Source organism: Gymnodraco acuticeps, unplaced genomic scaffold (genome assembly GCF_902827175.1).
Source record: "Gymnodraco acuticeps unplaced genomic scaffold, fGymAcu1.1, whole genome shotgun sequence".
In the NCBI taxonomy this organism is placed as follows: Eukaryota; Metazoa; Chordata; class Actinopteri; order Perciformes; family Bathydraconidae; genus Gymnodraco; species Gymnodraco acuticeps.
In genome coordinates, this window is record NW_022990699.1 from 872749 (window position 1) to 892593 (window position 19845).

Consider the following 19845-nt stretch of genomic DNA (forward strand, 5'->3'; position numbering starts at 1 on the left):
TACCCGTCGGGTCTGAACAGTTCACAAGAGAGCACGCTCGTGAACTGTCAACGGGGGGGGGGGCGGTGTTATGCCGTGTGCCGTGTGTGCATGCACCTCGCGGGAGCGCACACAGCATAAAGCAAAACCTCCCAGACATGTATTGATCTGTACGGCAAAGTACGGTTTGGAAACTATATCCTTTCCTTTTGGAGGGCATGCATAACACGGCATAACACCAGAGCCTCGCTGCGGGGAAACGTTGGCGCTGTTCCGAGTTTGTTCTAATCTGTCAAAATGACAGACTGCTTTCAGATTTTTCTGTCATTGTTAAATAAAATATTTGGTTAACGCGACCACTGCTGTCCCAGCAACATCAGTACCAAGCGAGAGAGTTTTTTTTCCAGAGCAGTGGATATTGTAAATGCCCAAACATCCCATCTTATAAATACCTGGAAATGTGGACATTCTCATATTCCTAAAAACCTGTCTGATGATGCTGAGTGAGTGACTAGTGAGTTTGAGTTGAGTTACTTGAAAAACTAAAGTGACACTTGATTTATTTTATTGCAGGGTCTGATTATTAAATGTCCTTGTTTATTTGTGAGATGCAGTGGCACAAAGAAAATGCCTACTTTGTTTGGTAGTACTATAGGTACAAAAAAACTGGTTTTCTTGTTCCAGTCTGTTACTGTCACTTTGTTTTTGACACTTTAAAATACTGCTATCCTACTAAAATGCTGTACAAATCAGATGTATTATTTAATAAAGAAACATTTTCCGAGTAAAACATTTTTTTATTGAAAACATTTTTTTAAATTATTATTTTTGTTTCCTTTATTATTCAATATCGCGATAAATACCGTACCGTGGACCTGTTATCGCAATATTATCGTACCGTGAGTTTTTGGTATCGTTACATTCCTAGTAGTGGCAGATATGTAATTGCACGTTATTATAGAACAATATTAATAATAATATTGCACATTATTGTTGTATGGCAGAGAGTGTTTTGAAATGATGGTAATGGTATTTATATTGCACATAGTGGTGTTGTGGAAGTTCTCAGTTCCCTTTACTGAAGGGTGAAGGGACCTCCTGTGGCGCTCCGTGGTGGTCTTCATTGGTCTTCTATAGGCTACTGATGAAAGTGTTGTTGTACATTCTTCGAAGGTGTGCAAAAAGGCTGAAAAAAAAAAAAAAAAACAATACTGGAATAATTGCCAATGCTGCTTTTGATTCAGAAGATCGGAAATGGGAGATAATTTCGACATATTTCCAATTAAAATCATAATTAACCTTCGACAAACATATACATGTTTTATTCTTTTCTGTTGCCTTTATTCTTTGGCGTTCTGATTTAACAGACTCCATAAACTTTGTTGTTGGATGATGTGTTTTGTGTGAATTTCAATCCATGACATAGAAATTGAAATGTAGCAGCACTCCTGTTCTTAATTGACCCCATATCACTTGTGTTTAGTCATCTCTCTACCGTCTGGAACAACCTGCTATTTAAGGCAATTACCCAAAAAAAATGTTTTCCAATACAAAACAAAGTGAATTGCCTTTGTGATGAACGAGGCACAATTTTCCAAAACATTTGATGCATAAACACAACGTCTTGGGCCACTGACTATCGTAGCAAGATTAATTAAATTCGAACTTTGAGAAAAGCAGCGTTTAAAGATGCACCGACATTCACATGCTCTTTTGTCTGGATTTGAAAATTACTATTGTGCTCTGAAAGCAAATCTTGTCATTGAAATGAATGTAATTAGAAACAAATAATCTGTAAACAATTTACCAAGGTATTCTGTACAAGGGACAGCCTTCAGAGTAAGAGGGGCTCTGAGTTTACTCGAAGAGATGACGGTCTTTCTACTATCTACAAATGATTATGAAACTCTCAGCTTCACGCCAGAAGACCAATAATGTGACATGTCAATTTTTTACCATGATAAAGTATTTGGGCTATAACATTTATCTTTAAAGATCTGCATGGCATCTTGGTAAATCAATGTTATGTCATTAAAAGTCACTCTCCTTGTTACCGTGAGAGGCCTCCTAATGCTGCATTTTAAAAGTCAATTACACAATCAATAAAGTAGTACATGTTTTAAACAGGATATTAAGAAAGATAAGATGCCTAGCTGTCAATATTATTAATAGCAATTTTGCTCGTAATAATATAGCTGTGTCCCCATGGCACCAATATGAAATGCCCTGAAACATTTCACTCTTAAAGGGCCAAACAAGTGTACAAACAAGGATTTGGATGCCTTAAAAAAACACTCAAGCAAAACTGCTTTTCTTAACTCTGTGTGTCAGCTCTGCATTGGCCATGATTATTACTGAGGTTTTTAAAGCAGCTGAGGTCAGGATTCTTCCTGAGTATCAAGTTTAATTAGTAGGATGGACTGGGAGTGAGGAATGAACTTGTGTTTAAGAGTAAGAGTGTAATAGTGACACAGTCCTTGATCCCTGGCCGCGGTCATCACCTGAGGGAGTCGCTCTCTAAGACACAGGAGGTGAGAGAGTCTGCTGATTGCCCTCAGGAGGATCACAGCGGCCTGCCTGCAGGACCGGACATCTTGTTAGGGCTCAGTGGCTCATGGTGAAAATGAATAGCCCCCCACACTTGAGTGGGAATCTCGGGGATAGGACCCTGGCTTTCTAACGAGACAATCACAAAAGCCAATTAGGACCCGGAGACACAGAGATTCCAGGGCTTTGGCAAGTGAATCTAGACTTGGTCTACAACCTGGAAGAGAATTCCAGTGTTGTCTGCAAGAGAACAAAACTCCAGCTGTGGATCAATTTCCCCAGTGGATCAAATCAGATTTCCTTTGGTCCAGTGTGCATGGAGTGAATGCATAATTACTCTACTTAACTTAGTGTTTTGAGAACTTTCAGAAGCATGTCAACCGTTTCGGTTCTGTGCATGAACTTCAGTTCTCAATTGGTCCTTTTTTGGCACTGTTGGAGAAAGCACTGTTGGAGTAAGTACAGTGGAGCTGACGTGATTCATCATAATGTGAACCATTACTCAGTCTTGTATTTCCTGACAAATTATATGTGTAATTGAATGCAGGTATATGAATCATCACACATCACCTCAGGTTGCCCAAAGGGTACTAAAATGACTGGTAACTATTTCTACTTAAGTCTAACCTCCTAAAAATGTGTGACAACTCTTCTTGAATGACTTTTCAAAGCAAAACGTTTGGCACAGGAGAAGAGTTTAGGACACATACATGCAGTATGTTTGTGAAAAGGATTACGTTTAACATTTTCCAAAACAAAGATAGAGAAAGTTAGAGTGCACAGAAACCAAAAGCAAGAAAGCGAAAAGACAATCTATATACCTATTACCTAGTTTTAGCACACCAAAATGTAATTAACACGCCAATTTAAAATGAGATTTTCTTGAGTCACACAATCTGTTAGGTGCAGGCCCGGACTGGCCATCGGGAGGACCGGGAGGTTTCCCGATGGCCAGGCCTGTTAAGTGGCCTGCTGGCCTGAGGATTTTTTTTTAATGTATGTATTGTGAACGCAACGCTGCGCAAATGTGGGTCTGACTCTGCCTCACAGAGTGTGACTGGCTGTATACATGATGTGGCCCATACAGATCATACTAATGCCCTCGATTGGTCTCTGTGTGTCATTCAAGCTCGGGAGGGTGTGTGTTAGTGTATGTGTGGCGCGAGCGAGTGAGATAAAGCGCACGCACCGGTTACGTCGTGTATTGTTGTTGTTAGCATCTGGTGCTAGCTAGCTGCGCTAACGGATATAAGGAGCTTTTTCAACAACAAGGTGGAGGAGAGTCCTCTCCAGTCAGACTGAGAGACTGATAACTACAGCTCAGGTGAGGTAAAGGACTCTCTGAGTGTTTAGATAGTTAACTTAATCTAAGTTATTTCTGTGGGTCTCAAATGGTTTGGTCACCATTTATGTAAACACATATTTCCATTTGAAGGGGGAGTGATTAGTAAAATATGCAAGAATAATAATTAAAAAAACGTTAACTAGGTGAAAAAAGGCAAGATAAACTATTAAAACTTGTTGAGAGCTTTGGTTCTGCCTCAAAGAGGAGCAGGGGGGAGAGGAGGGAGACAGGTGAGGCTGATTCAGGAGCACAGACACTCACAACTATAAATGAACCAAAAACAAATAAATAAACAAGTTTCAATGTTTTTTCATATTGGATATGGTATGTTATTGGTTATGGCCATGTTTTTATGATTTTATGATTATTTAAATGTTTACAGTTATGTTTCATATGGGTGTAGTCTCTTTATTTCCCCCTCAAAATGCACCAGATTGATGCATTTAAAGGTGGGGTAGGTAAGTTTCAGAAACCGGCTCGAGTGCACTAAAATTTGAAAGTACACAGCCGAAAAGAATCCGCCCCTTCCTTCAGACTTCCTTACAGAGCACCTCCTCCAACACACATGAACGTGCACATGACGTCAGCAGACTGGTGAAAGTGGCTGCCTGTTGCTGGCGAGTTGTTGAAGTACTGCTGCAATGCACGCCCAATGACAGCACGCCCAATGAGGGCACGAGGTACATTTGTGCGTGCACGAGATGGAAGGCTGATTGGTTGTACTTTTTACAGTACTACGGCTTCCACAGATGATTTTTTGTCAAAGCACTTAAGATATTCATTGCTATCGGGATGTTAAGAGCATTCCATGGAATATAACAAAAAGTGTATCTCGAGCCGGTTTCTGAAACTTACCCCACCTTTAAGTCCAACATTTAAAACAAAATCTTACCGGGGGGAGGGGGGGGCATGCCCCCGGACCCCCCTATAGGATTTGAGGTCCACCCCCACTTAAAATATGTTCACATAGGTTCCTAAATAGATTTGCACATTGTTTTAAAATAGTAACCCATGTCCATATGTTTATTTTTGGGTAGTAGATTTAGAGGGCTATCACTACGGACAGCAACGCTGTAAAAATTGACAAATAAATCCAGCAAAATGGCACAAAAAAAAAACTGGTAGTGGCCTGGCTGGTTGTATAATACCCGGCCTGACTTATTGTCCCAGTCCGGCCCTGGTTAGGTGTGTCTGATACTGTACACAATGAAACCTTTCTTACCCCCTGATTCCACCAGAAGCGTCTGCGCTGCGGCTGAGCCGCGCCGCGCCGCGCTGCGACCTCCTCCTGCGTCATTACCCACCAGGCGCATTTCAAAACGTTGCGGAAGCGGAGCGTCGTGTGTGCAGCCTCGCAGTTATTGGATGAACGTTCCACTTCCTGCCTGCGCTGCGCTGCGGCGCGTCAAAAATAGGATTCATCCTATATTTTAGAAATTCCTTGCGGCGAGGAGCTTCTGGGACGCTTCGAGCCGCGGCGCATCGGGTCTGGTGGAATAGCACCCATTGACTAGAGTGGCCGCGATCGCTAAAAATGCTGCAACGCAGCGCAACGCAGCGCAACGCAGCGCAACGCAGCGCAACGCAGCGCAACGCAGCGCAACGCAGCGCAACGCAACGCAGCGCAACGCAGACGCTCCTGGTGGGATTAGGGGGTTAGGTGTCGTAATGCGCCCAGAAACAGCAGGAAATTAAGCTCTTCATTGCTGAGGGTGGTGCTCAGACCATGTATGTATTAATATTTACTGTATAAAATATTGTTATTCAATATAGTTTGATCCACAATAATGTGCACAGGGGTTAGGAGGAGCATGCTTGGTTCTGTTTCTGCTTTAATATGTTTTCTTTTTTATAATAATAATTTAGAAGGAAGTGAGGCCAACTAGTCAGAAATTAGAGATGTCCCGATCTGATCACGTGATCGGGGATCGGAGCCGATCACGTGATTTTTAAAAGATCGGAATCGGGAGAAAAAGATCGGGAATCTTTTTTCTTTTTTTTAAAATTATTTTTATTTAATGTTACAAAACAGAAATGACCATGTTCACGTCTTAAAGTCATCCTAAGGCCTTAGTTTTGGTTTAAAAGTACACAACATCATGTATGTGTTGCTTCTTTTGGGCTTGTTTTCATAGACCTGGGGGGTATACTACGAGGCAGGATTTTCACTTAGCTGGCTAAATTCAGGGAAAACTCCGGCTTTCCGGTCCTACGAAGCTGGTTCTCTTTTTAGCAGGCTAGATCTCCATGGTAACTTATGCTTAGCAGCTAACCTGGTCGGGACCAGGTTAGGTTGCAGGCTAAGAGCTCAACTCAGTGAAAGCACTGCCTGCTGACCAATCAGAGCTCAGTGTGCGGAGTTTAAAGCGATCAAGTCATATTACAGGAGAAAGGAAATGCAGAAAAGCTGCCGTCGCAGGAAAGACGGCCGGCAAAAATCACCGACTGTGTGAACGTGAACATTAATAGAATATCACCTCCATCTTCAGAGCAATCTGACTATTATAACATTAGCGTTAAGAAAGGTTACTTAAATATCTGCCACAACATAAGTAACCGGATCACAGTAACATTAAGTACAGTCCGCGGCATATCACTTCATAATGTAGGCTATCATATATTATCTTATCTGAGTCAGCTGAGCCGTATCTGGCCGTGCAACACTCACAGTGTCACATACTGTATGCAGAAGTATTATTTTAAGCAACACATTAAGTTGACGAAACACTCGAGACAAATGTAATTAAAGTCAAATCGTGTTTTAGACGGGGCAGTGATATCATAAACCTGTTAATATACGCATTCAAACACTTGTTCTTTTACCAGCTGTATTCACCTTGCAGGTGCATACTATGTGGCTTTTATCCTGGATAAAGTGTTTAAGTCATGGATGTTTAAAGTTTAACTTCTTCATATGTCTAATATTAAAGTTCACTTTTCATTCAGGAAGTATGACGCTGCGCTGTCAGTACGCTTCTCCATGTTTGTGATTGGTCGAATGCTCCAAATACCACCCCTTTCATGTGAACGCGCACCTAACTAGATAGGACACGGCTGGCTTGAGCGATCCACTTGATAACCAGCGTCGTAGTACAGTTTAGCGAGAGCGCGTATGTTTTGGATTAGGCCAACCGGCTAACTCAAACATATCCAGGTTAGGTTGAACCAGCTTCGTAGTATAGGCCCCTGGTTGCTTATTTCTCTCAAATCTGGCAACAGAGTGGGCAGGGCGCAGTGTCTAATAGTAGCAGTAAGCTAACGAGAGGCTACGTTCAGCTGGTGACTCGGGAGTCGGGACAGAACAAATGTCAGGAGTTTGGAAGTATTATAAAATTGAAAGCGAAGGCAGTGTAACAGCCAGATGCAATGTTTGCAAGAAGGAGGTTCCGCGTGGTGGAAAGAACAGAGCTACGTTCAACACAACCAATCTAATACGCCACCTGAGAAACAAACACCAACAACAACTCAGCGAGTACAGGGCTGTACCCGAATATCCGAATATTCGTTCGTTGGGAGTAGCCTACTATTCGGGTTTCAATTTCGTTATTCGGAAATTCGTTTTGTTTGTTTTTTCATTTTTTCCCCCGTTTTTTTTCTCAAATTGAATTTATTGAAATTTCCAATATCAACGTAAGAGCTGCTAACACTTAACCATAAACGTTATGGGGGACAACAATACTGTAGAATAACTAAATTAATGCAGTGAATACACCGAAACACACGTGTTGAAGTGGTTCGCTGCTGATTACTATTGAATTGTCTTACTCCAGTAAGATGGAAATATAATACTTTGTTTATTCATGTTATGTTAAGCTGCTGTTGGTCATTGCATTATTAATAGACTAGTTAGTCTTAAGGCTAGAATTCTGCACTAAGCCACATTTTTATTTTATTTTATTATTTGTGACTGAATGTGAACTTGTGAAGCTAGTCAAGCTACCTCTTTCCAGTAGAGTTATTTTTGTTTTGTTACTGCACTATCTGCACTCAATTTGTTTACATGGTTATTTTGTGGTGGACCACTGATAAGCTTTATTTTGTTTTGATCCAATGCTGCACAACTGAACTGATCCAATGCTGCTGTGAAAAAAAGAAGCTATATCCATGTTGGATAGAATGGATAGTTGGGTAATGAAGCTCAGCGCAAGTTCAGGCAGGAAGACCTATCACTCCGTATTGCACGTCATGGCAATACTCGCTCCCTTCACTAAATGACAGGGAGCGCCACTCCTTAGCTAACCTATCACTCCCTCCATTCACAAGCCTAATTATCGCACCTGTTAATCCCTCTATATATGCTCTCCCCTTTTCTATCAGCTGTCTTCCAGGTGTCAATGCGCAAGCAGCAGCAGGGCTTCATCCCAGCTCCAGGCATTATTCATCAGCTCCGCAGTCTTGCGGATTAAGCTACAGGCGGCGTCCCCCAGTCGGCTAGCGGTTCCAGCCGGCCGCCCCGCAAACCCGGACGCGGGAGGAAAAGACAAGGAAATCGGGCTCCACGTGAAGTACTTCACGCAAACAATTGACGCACGCCTTCAGTCTCTCAAGAGGGCATCACTGGCATCAGGGCCGCTCAAATGCGGCGCTTCCGGCTTCACGCGGAACGGGTCCTCATCGCATGCGAAGCTTTACCCATTCTGGCTTCAACCACAACCCCTCCTGCAGGCAGGCAGGGCGTAAGCTACATCCCATTGAAGCTACTTCTTCCTGCGCCTCACCTCTAAAACAGGCGTCAGGGTAGCGTTGGCAAGAGGCAGTTGCAACAAATTCACGAGATGTTTCGTATATTGTTATGACATTTGGGTAATGCAGAGTGAGATCGCTACCCCTTTAAGAGAGGGGTGTGGCGCGTGCATGTGCGCGCGGGCATGGTATGTTAGACCGAGCGGGATACATGTTTTCTAGAAATAACGAGGCAGCAGAAAAAGGAAGGTCTGTGATCTTGCGAATCTATCTTGCGAAACAGAAGAGCTAAATAAATGCAACGACCTCCCAAGAAGAGCTCGCCTCTCTCCAGTCTTTCCGATAAAATGGGTTATTGAACCCGAAGCGTGTTGCTTCTGCCCTGGGAGACGACAGAGAGTCATCCCCCCCGTTTCCTCGACTACGGTCTGGGAGCCGACAGGAAGTTCAACACTATGCATTGCTACCTTTAGTTCAGGGTTAAGGTGAGTCCCAGCAGGCAGTGTTGGGTGTAACGTGTTACAGTATGGAGTTCAGTAACGTATTACTTGCATTACTAATGCAGTTCGGGTAATTACTACCCATTACAATGTTCAGTAACTAACGCAGTTTCAAGCTTCAACACAGTGTTACCTGAAATAAATGGCGTTTCGTAGGGCTTCTTTTCCTCAATGACCAAGTCGCTGCACATTATCCTGTTTATGACACGACCAGATACTAAATAAATTAGGAATTCACTCCCAATATTAATTTAATTATTATTGACTGAATGATCGTATTTTTCTCTTTTTCTTCTCCACTAAGAAATATTCCGTTTCTCGTTGCACCAACGGCTGGATCTGCGACAACAACATCTCCTCGGCAGTAGGGGTGCAACAACTAATCGACTTAATCGATTACCAAATTAGTTGCCAACTAATTCAGTCGTCGATTCATTGGTGATGTCATCACGTGTGTTTTATGCGCCGTTAAGTTCCAACGTATTGGTCTTTTATCGGTACCGGAGACATTTATAAAATATATGTCATGTATTATTGCTAAAAAACATTATATCGCAGTCTTAGAGTCGCCAACTCGTTTCTAATATGCAAAAGACAACAAATGCGTCTATGATGTATTTTCGATCAGACGAGATCTCTCCCCCGTCTGTGTGCGAGGGGGCGGGGCAGTTTACACACACGCAGCTGCTACATGCAGCGGAGCACACTGCGGAGATGGCGGAGAGAACGCGCTCCGAGGTGTGGTTAAACTTTACCCGTCTCGATGTGGAGAATGCTCGTTGCCTAAAGTGCAATAAGAGTGCAATTTGTCTAAATATTTAGCAAAAATGCACCACATTCAGACGGAGGAATGGACCGTCTTTCTAGCAGCTCTGTAGCCCATCCACGAGTAACGTTTCCACGTCAGGTGTTATGTATGCTAGCAGCAACACACGGAGTTAACTACATTATACAAACATGGGTTAATGATTAGAGGTAACTGAGTTATTTAGTTTGTTAAAATTTCAGCTATTCTGTTTACAGTCTGTCGACAGATTACTTAATACGATTTGTTAAAGGCTCAGGGCAATCTCGATGACAAAGGTCAATGTTCCCCCCTTTCTACGCACGGAGATAATGTAATCTTAATAGTGTGCAGGCCAAGGCTGGCTCTTCAAAGCAGATATTAACGACGCGCTTTAAAGTTCCCATCATCGTTCAGCGGAACTCTTTCAGCCTTAAGCGGCAGTCAAGTAAGGAGAAACTACGTGTGCACCGGCTATTCGGGTAAATAATATTAATAGCTGTCTTTCCCCACTTCAAATCACCCACTGCTCAGGGAGATCTCCTCATGCGTTACCTTTACGCATCTAGTGTTCAAATACTACATTACTAACCTATAACTCCGCTCAACTGGGAAAAGAGAAGAAGAAAGAAGAAGATAATCCTCCAGGAGCACAGCGTTCCTAATCATGAGGAACTATAGGCCTAGTCACACACCTGGAGTTCCTAGGCATCACATCAAGCTCATGGTATTAACGTTCCTCTAACCAAACTGCGTGCATCCACATAAACGTCTTCAACGACAGTTGCTCTTCCTCATCGGGCAACCGTACTTTGCATGCGGATATTCTTCGGCACGCCATCATCTCCCATTTCCTGGACCTCACGACGACCGCGTTTTCCCCGACTTAAGGACGTGCACCGCACATCCTCCGTTTTGGGGGGGAAATCTGCATGAGATCATCCGCATAGCGGCACACTCAGATTTCCACTATTGCTACACATTTATTATCACACTCGCTGGATCTAACACTAGCGTCCCTCAGAAAAGAAGAAGTAAATCGAGACGTCAGCTTTTCTGACATATCCTTTCACGCCAGCCATTTTAGCTTATATCTTAAGCACTCCAAATGCGGCGGCTCCTGCTCCGTCATCGCAACGACTCCCAGTTCTGCCCTTATAAAACCATGATCAAATTCCTACAGCTTAGACCTACCTCTAATCCTCTCTCACCATTATTTCTTATCTCAGGGAATTTTCCCTTAACTCAACGACAGTTCAATCACTATTTAAGTAAGTTCTCATTAAATCCGGGTGATCACCCCTTCTATACACGGGGCATTCATTTAGAATAGGTGCAGCTACTTCCGCTGCTAATCAAGGCGTCTCATCCTCATCCCTGCAACAACTCGGACGGTGGTCCTCCTCCGCTTTCTCATCCTACATTCGCCCGGACCTCAGTGCCGTGCTGGCTATCCAAAGGTCTCGCCAACCTTAAAAATTGGTACGTATGCATATAACTGGTAGTGGTTCTTAGCATGTCAGCACGTATGTTCGCCCCGCGGCTCATGTTTATTCTTGCCATGTCTAACCCTGTATGTCCAGGTCGTAAACCTTCGGGTCTGTATAAATGTGTCCCTACTAAGTCAGGTTGCCCCGCACGTTCGGGAAGCCCTGCACGTTCAGGGCGCCCCGCACGTCCGGGATGCCCCGTACGTCCGGGGCGCCCTGTATGTCCAGGATGCCCCGTACGTCCGGGAAGCCCCGTATGTCTGGGACGCCCCGTATGTCCGGGACGCCCTGTATGTCCGGGATGCCCTGTATGTCCGGGAAGCCCCGTACGTCCGGGATGCCCTGTACGTCTGGGACGCCCCGTATGTCCGGGACGCCCCGTATGTCCGGGATGCCCTGTACGTCCGGGAAGCCCCGTATGTCTGGGATGCCCCGTATGTCCGGGACGCCCCGTATGTCCGGGATGCCCTGTATGTCCGGGATGCCCCGTACGTCCGGGAAGCCCCGTATGTCCGGGACGCCCCGTATGTCCGGGATGCCCCGTACGTCCGGGAAGCCCCGTACGTCCGGGAAGCCCTGTATGTCCAGGACGCCCTGTATGTCCAGGACGCCCTGTATGTCCAGGATGCCCTGTACGTCCAGGAAGCCCTGTATGTCCAGGAAGGATGCCTGGGAGGCATCAGTACGTCTAAATTCCCACATGTATTAACCTCTCATTTTCATCCATAGATTTCCACTGCATCCCACAAGGTAAGATTTCTTCACGTTCAGTACTTCATACTTCACTTCTTTTGGGGGTTCATCGGAAACGGTTCTTCCCTTCCCGAATGATGTCCTACAACCTGGGCCTAATCGCCAAAACACCATTTCATTCACTTGTTATAAACTGTCATCATTATGTTTCATTTATATAATGTGACCGATAATAAACATGTATTCCATACATCACGTCTCTCCTGATTGAAATGAAGCTCAGCGCAAGTTCAGGCAGGAAGACCTATTACTCCGTATTGCACGTCATGGCAATACTCGCTCCCTTCACTAGATGACAGGGAGCGCCACTCCTTAGCTAACCTATCACTCCCTCCATTCACAAGCCTAATTATCGCACCTGTTAATCCCCCTCTATATATGCTCTCCCCTTTTCTATCAGCTGTCTTCCAGGTGTCAACGCGCAACCCTCCTCCACCCCTTCGCCTCCTGCTTCCAACTCAGGGCCAAGCTTAACCTTCTCCCTTCCAACCGGACCTAACCACTTATCACCACCACCAGTGTCTAGACCCAGGGGGGTTAATCGGAAACGGTTCTTCCCTTCCCGAATGATGTCCTACAAAACCTGGGCCTAATCGCCAAAACACCATTTCATTCACTTGTTATAAACTGTCATCATTATGTTTCATTTATATAATGTGACCGATAATAAACATGTATTCCATACATCACGTCTCTCCTGATTGAACTGTCATTTAAATTAAAAAAAATAACCTTAAGGGACAACTTGAATGCTTTTTTCCCTTTTTTTCTTCTTAATGCATTGCATAAAGATCAGATCAGTATCGGCAGATTGTCAAAATGAAATGATCGGAATCGGATCGAGACAAAAAAAGGTGATTGGGACATCCCCATCTGAAATCATTCAAATCTAAAGGGCAGCGGCTTTTAAGTTTTGGTTTTACTAAAACCTTTTCGCACAAAGCAAATGTTAAAGACTCTATGATGAAAAAAACATTACAAGTCGCAGCCGATAACCACAACACTCAAGGGGTCAGTTCACTCAAATTATGACACACAAACAGAGAATAATACAGAACTTCCCTTTGGTATCTTTCAATTGTTTTAATTTGCCAGGTGGTAAGATAGAGACTACTGCTGACACCACAAAATCAAAGTTATTCAAAGCAATATACCTGCGCTGGGTGATTCTCACGAACTTGGTGTAACATGAGCCAAAACAGTTCGATGCAGATTTTGAAAATAATTGTTCTCATTAGTATCAACCAGGTTCTAAATGAACTAGCCCTAGTAAAAGAAAAGTTCTGTATATGTTTTAAAACACATTTTTAGAGAGTTTTAACGAGTCATTGACCAAATAAATTCATTACCGTAACACATTTTCAATTGATGATAACTAAATATTTGAGTAAATGTTTGGCATTTTATTTGTTAACGTATGCTGCTGTCAATAGTCACAAGTAGTCACATAGTGTAATAATTCAGGTAAATATATAATAATTTTAGTTATTAACTTCATTACCGTAACACAATTTTATGTTCCACACATTGACTTTTACTGTGGTGTAAATTGTACAATTGATTGAAAAAAGACAATTTTAAAATATGAACAGACATACCAAACATTTCCTGTACAAAATGAAAATTTGAAGGTTTTCCATATTCCTATCAAAATATTAACTTATTAAGGAAGTGTTATGGTAATGAACAGAGCATGTCGGTAATGAAAAGCTTTTGTTATGGTAATGACCTTACATGGAGAAGAGATATACTATTGCTTTATAAATACTTTCGCTTTACGTATATATTCACACACACACAATTTTGAATTGCACCGTTACTTTTATATACTGTCTCTTTACACACACAATAGACAATAGTAACGTAACGTTTGTTACATGATACATAATGTACCTGTATACAATCACCGCTGCCGGCAGGGACATCGCTCCTTGCATGGTCCTTGGAAAATGCGGTAGTGTTTTTCCACTCTAAACTTTTCCAGGGCTCTGTAGAAGTCAAACTGTTCAATGGGTGGTCCTTCAATGCAGATTCAGTCGAGATTTTCTGCTTTTATTCTTGCCCTGCCCTTGGTCTTTATGCGATTTTGAATGCTGAATCCACGTCCGCACCGTGCTCATTGGAATGACCGAGATTGCAGCCAGGAGCTTTGTGGTTTCAGGTAGGAAGCCAGCATGTTGTGTAGCCATGATCTTCACCAACTCCTGGAAGGAATTGTTGCTGTAGTTTGCATGGACCAGCTCCTTAAAAGGTGACCACTCTGCGCTGCAGGTGTCCGTGTCAACGATAGGTTCCCGTCCCGCTGGGCACAAGTGATCCAGGATGGTCTGCATCTCATCGCGTCCAAATCGCGCACGTTCAGTGTTGTTCCGTGGCAGACACCATGGGTCAAATATGCGAAAAGCGGAAAAGAGGCCGATGTCGGGGAAACGATCTTCAATATTCTGGATGAGGGTGTCGAGGAAGCGCTGCCTTACACCATCCACGGCCTGCCGCATCGCCCTGGTGGCCTTTATCTTTTCTCCCTTAAAATACATCTCGCCGTTTTTCTCCACAATGTTGGCCAAGAATTCTTGGAATTTTAGGCCGCCTTCATCTCCAATCTGCATGACTCACAGCGCATTGATCGTTGAGGTTACAGCAGGCTGAACGTCATCAGTGTCCAGGATGACATGCATTTCTTTAAGCCGTGCTTGCCGAGAGCTGCTGTTGGAGAAGTATCCATAGATGCTGCCCACCGTCCTCTGGTAGCGCTGGAGGGATGGAATCGCCACAGCAGCCTGCTGGGCACAGAAGTTTAGCTTATGTGCAGCGCAGTGTGTGCCACCGATGGCTGGGTTTTCCCTTTTTAAAACGCGCCCCGAACCCATTTTCTCTTCCAGTCATAACCGCTGCCCCATCTGTACGGACGCCAGTTATGTCGTTCAGGTCGATGTTGTAATTTTGCAACTGCTCCTTAATGGTTTGCGTTACGGTAGCAGCGTCGCATGCAGTATCTTTGTGTTGCACAAGTAGTGGGTTTCTAAGTCACCGTCATTTATTAGGTTAACATATGTGCAAAGAAGCTTTTCCACCGAAATGTCCGTGGACTCGTCAGTCATGAGCCCCTTGAATGTTGAGTTATTTAACTTTGCAATGAAATCCTCCTTCAGCACATTACGGCGCACTGCATGTCCTGCACTATGTCGTTGTGAGGGCGTTCTCTGAAACTCGCAGTTCTGCCAAGGTTTCACATCCCTGCAGAATGCACAGTTCATTCAAGCTTTTGTTTTTGTGTGTCAGCAACAGTTCTTTTGCCAGGTAATACACGTTCCTCTTGGCCGCAATTACCGCCTTTGATCTGGCACAGACCATTCGATTAACGGCAACTTGAATGTTGTTTCTCCGTAAATGCTGTGCATCTAGCACTGCTTTGTGATCCACCCCCTTTATGTGCATCTCTATAGTCTTCACCCTGAAGTTGGACGTCCCCGAGGTGAACACGTTGTGCTTTTTTTTCCCTTACACATAGTGTGCAATACATTTTATGACTTTGTTTATTATAGCACAACCACGGGAACTTCATTTTCCAGGTTCCGACAAACTTCCTTTTGTTGTGGCTGACCGGTTTCTCTTCGTGGCTTACGGGTGTAGAAGTGACATTGTCAGATGGCGTAGGCTCTGGATGGGGTGGGAGGCTAGATGACGACAACTCCGGCCCCGGGGCACCTGCACGGGCGGGGGATGCTGGCGGAGACTAGGATGGCGGCAACTCAGGCTCGGGCTGAGAGCCAACGGCAAGGCTCGCTGGCAGTACACTTTTTTCCGTCACAGGAACCGGCTTTGTTGGCGGCGAAAAAAATCCCACCAACCTCCTTTGCCCCTCCAACAGAGGGATGTCATTTTCCTTTTTGTCATTTAAACCAGGGGTTCCCAAAGTGTGGGAAGGTGAGCCTCCCCTCAGAGAACATAATCACAGCTGCGCCCCCCCTCCCAATTATTATTGCTATTATTATTGTTGCTATAATGCAGGGGTATTCAATTGCATTGCAAAGAGAAAATGTAAGGTGAGAAAATGTCATAAAATGCTCTGTTTTCGCTACCTTCCTATGTTTTGATTGGCTGAGCGTCACCTCCTTAAAACATTAAACAATAGCTTTTTTAAACCTCTTTATCTTTATGTTTTAAACATGTTGAGGTTAAGGATGGCAGCTTCCTCATACGTTGCACTCGGAGAGAAATAGTTGAGACGGAGATGTCTTTAGCAGCAGGGAGGAGTAACGTTTCACCAATGTTGTGAGGTTTACCTGTCTTAGCTATCCGTAACGCCACTCGGTATGATGCTTCGGTTGCCTTTGTATTCACAGTGCTAAATGTGTCAATGACATTTTTCTGTGACTGCAATTCCTTGAGCTTCCGGTCAAAAAACTCCTGTGGCTTGGTCACCAAACATGGGTGTTTCGTCTCAATATGACGCCGGAGTTTACATGGTCTCATACTGTCATTAGCTAGCACCTCGTTGCAGATAACACACTGTGGCAGTGGAGTGTCATCAGGACCGGTCCATGAACATCCTAGCTTCAAATAATCATTGTCATACTTCCTTCGTTTTCTGACAGACGCTGTCTCCTCTCTCACTTTAGGTAACTTCACTAAAAATCTATCCATATTTTGCAGCTCGCATAAAGTTAGCTGAAGTTAACTAGCTAGATTTCACTGTTTCTCTTTATTTTTTTCTGGCGGCTGCGTCTCCCTTGAAGCTCTCTGGAGCCCCCCAGGGGAGGCGCGCCTCACACTTTGGGAACCCCTGATTTAAACGATAAAAATTGTCGATCTTCTCTCGGATAAATCTTTTTTTTGGGCCGCCTCGGCTCGAGTTGAGGGCGCTCCGAGCTGAAAAAGGGCATCCAATGACGGCAAGACGGCCCCCTGGTGGAAACACTGGCTCAGTCTCTCTCTCTCTGTCTCTCTCTTTCTCAGTCTCTCTCTTTCTCTGTCTCTCCCTCTTTCTCACTCACTCTCTCTCTCACACACAATGTGAAGATGTCCTGTTCTAACCTCTCTCTTTCCTTCCTTATGTATCTGGGTTGCTGTACACTTTCTCTCTGTGCTTCACCACCCTCACCTTGGAAGCTGCCCTTTTCCTTTCCACCTTTTCTGAACTTAATTTCAAGAGGGATTCAGTATTCATTAAATAAATTAGATTCAAATAATATATATAAATTATTTCTTTATAGTTAAAGCTCACCATACATAGCTGCACACATTTCTTTCATTACCGCAACAATGTTGTTCATTACCGTAACAGCCTCCTATATGACATGGTAATGAATGCAGAGCATTACGGTAATGAATGACCATAACACTAGCTAGCATAATAGTTAGCATAGCCATGATGCTACAAAAGAAATATTTGCACTATCATTCTGGCTCTATAAAAGCAACTTTTCTATTGATTTTGGAATCAATAACTTTAAAAAAACATTATATAATACCCCATTACGGTAATGACAGGTAGTAGTGTACACTGGGGTGTCAGTAAATTGAATCTTTAACATATCTATAGCTTGACCTTGAAAGGACATCTTACCTTGTAGCTATCTTGCATCTTCTGGGTAAAAAAAAAACTAATTTAAACAAACAGGAATTGTAATGGGGCCAAATAGGCAGTGCATCGGTAATGAACTTCACATGCTCCGGACACACATATTAATCCAAAAATATTTTAATTCATAAATCTTAGACCCAAAATAATTATATTACCAGTAAGAATGTACCATTTCAACATTTTTTTGTATTTATGTATGTATTAAATTGTGCAGATTTATTGTGATATTTTGGGGTTAAATGTAAAAAAATAAACTCCGGACGCATTACGGTAATGAATTTCTACATGGAAAAAAGGTGAAAAAAATATGAATTACTACCTCAACTACAAAAATAGCAATAGTACCACATACAATACACAATGCAGTTTGATATAGAATTGATTATTTTGATTATTTTTGTAATTTTGTCTGTAAATTCCTCACAGACATGACCAAAGGTGGTTTCGTGAGAATCACCCCCCTGGTCAACTTGTGGCTCCACGCAAAGTTATGTGATGAGGCCCTCTGTGTCGCGAGCGTCGGGGTGAGGGAGGTGCTAGTGGAGCGAAGTGAACTGCGAACACCGGAGCCTCGCAGCGGTGAATCTGTGGGTAGCTTAATTGCGCCGTATTTGAGATGCCCTCCGCAAGATGAGGCCCCACGCAGTCTGCGTGATCTGCGTGTAGGGAGGGGCGGGCCTGCTTTCCAGAATGTCCCAGTCATTCAGAATAATCCAGACCCTAATCCCCCATCCTTGACACCTACTGCTCATTCTTATCAGTGGTGATCCGCCACCTGCTATCACAGCAGCTCCTAAACTCCAATGATATGCTGTTTTGGAGTCCAAACTACTCATGTTTCCCTGAAGGCTGTTGCTGCTGTCTCGCCTTCCTGCTCATTCTGTGATTTGTTTGCTGCTTGCTTGCTGCTGACTGTGAACCTGAACCACATTAATCGCCTATGAACAAATCTTCTGTGCACTAACGTACACTCAATGCTAGGTTCATGACCTGCTATAAAGAAGGAAAATATAACCACATTGAGGAAGAAATGCAATGAAACAAAAAACAGTGGTAGAAATCAGAAAATAACAAAACAGCATACTACATGCATTGCAGACAAGGCTTCACACATTCACAGGTGATAATAACATCTGTTGACCAACTGAGGGGAACATTATGAAACTATACGCATATGCAACTTCTACTGTTGCTGCCGTGAGTCAAAAAGGTCACAATATGTACTTGTTGAAGTGTGTAGCTTTAAATGCTTATTGGTGCACTCTTAAGGCTAAATTGAAAATCACAATTATTTTTGATTAAAAATTAGATCAGTTATTTTTATATAATGAAATTGCTTTATTTATATTTTAGTAGGATGATACTAGGTACAAGTGCAAACAAAACAACTAGGTACAAGCAATAAACGAAGACTTTCAATTTGACGTATTATTAATATTATTATAATAGACATTATTTTATTATATAATGATACTTTTTCTTCATTCATCGTTCCCATTCCTGCTTGTACCAAATTCTGTAAAGAATAAAGAAACAGTTAGTTGGTAATGATCCATGCTGCCATATATACGGTATATACACAGCATATAAAATAGAGTAGATTGAGTTGTTTCATCTGGTTGTTTTAAGATTAACCTCTTTAGGGTAGGCTTTATATTTTCATGAAGGTATTAAAGGTAAATGAGTGCTTATATATGCTTATATATGCTTATATTTTATTTATGCTGTTAAGGTAGAGAATATTTTAATTTTGGAATCAGCTGAAGCAACAAATAAGATGAGCTTGAAGCCTTTCCTGTTGATTGCCCCTACTCTGGCGGTGGATTATCCAAAACGTTGTTGTGGACCATGAAAGCAACTCGATCTTGTTATCGCTTATACTCTAACATCTACTTAACAAAAGACTTCCCAAAGCCTTTGCCATGGTTCGATCTTAATAGTCTTAGCGGCATTAGACTGAGAACAGTCACAAAAGGAAGATCACTTGTCACGCCCCCACAATTAAAAAAAGATTTGGGGCAATGCTCCAAATCCAATGCATGTTTACACATGCTCTACTAAACAAGGTAATGTTGACAGTTTTTTCTTGAAAGATGTCCCTATATTTGATACTATGTGTAATTAAGAATGTGCACACCATGCATTCTACTCTTGGTTTAATAATCATCATATTTTAG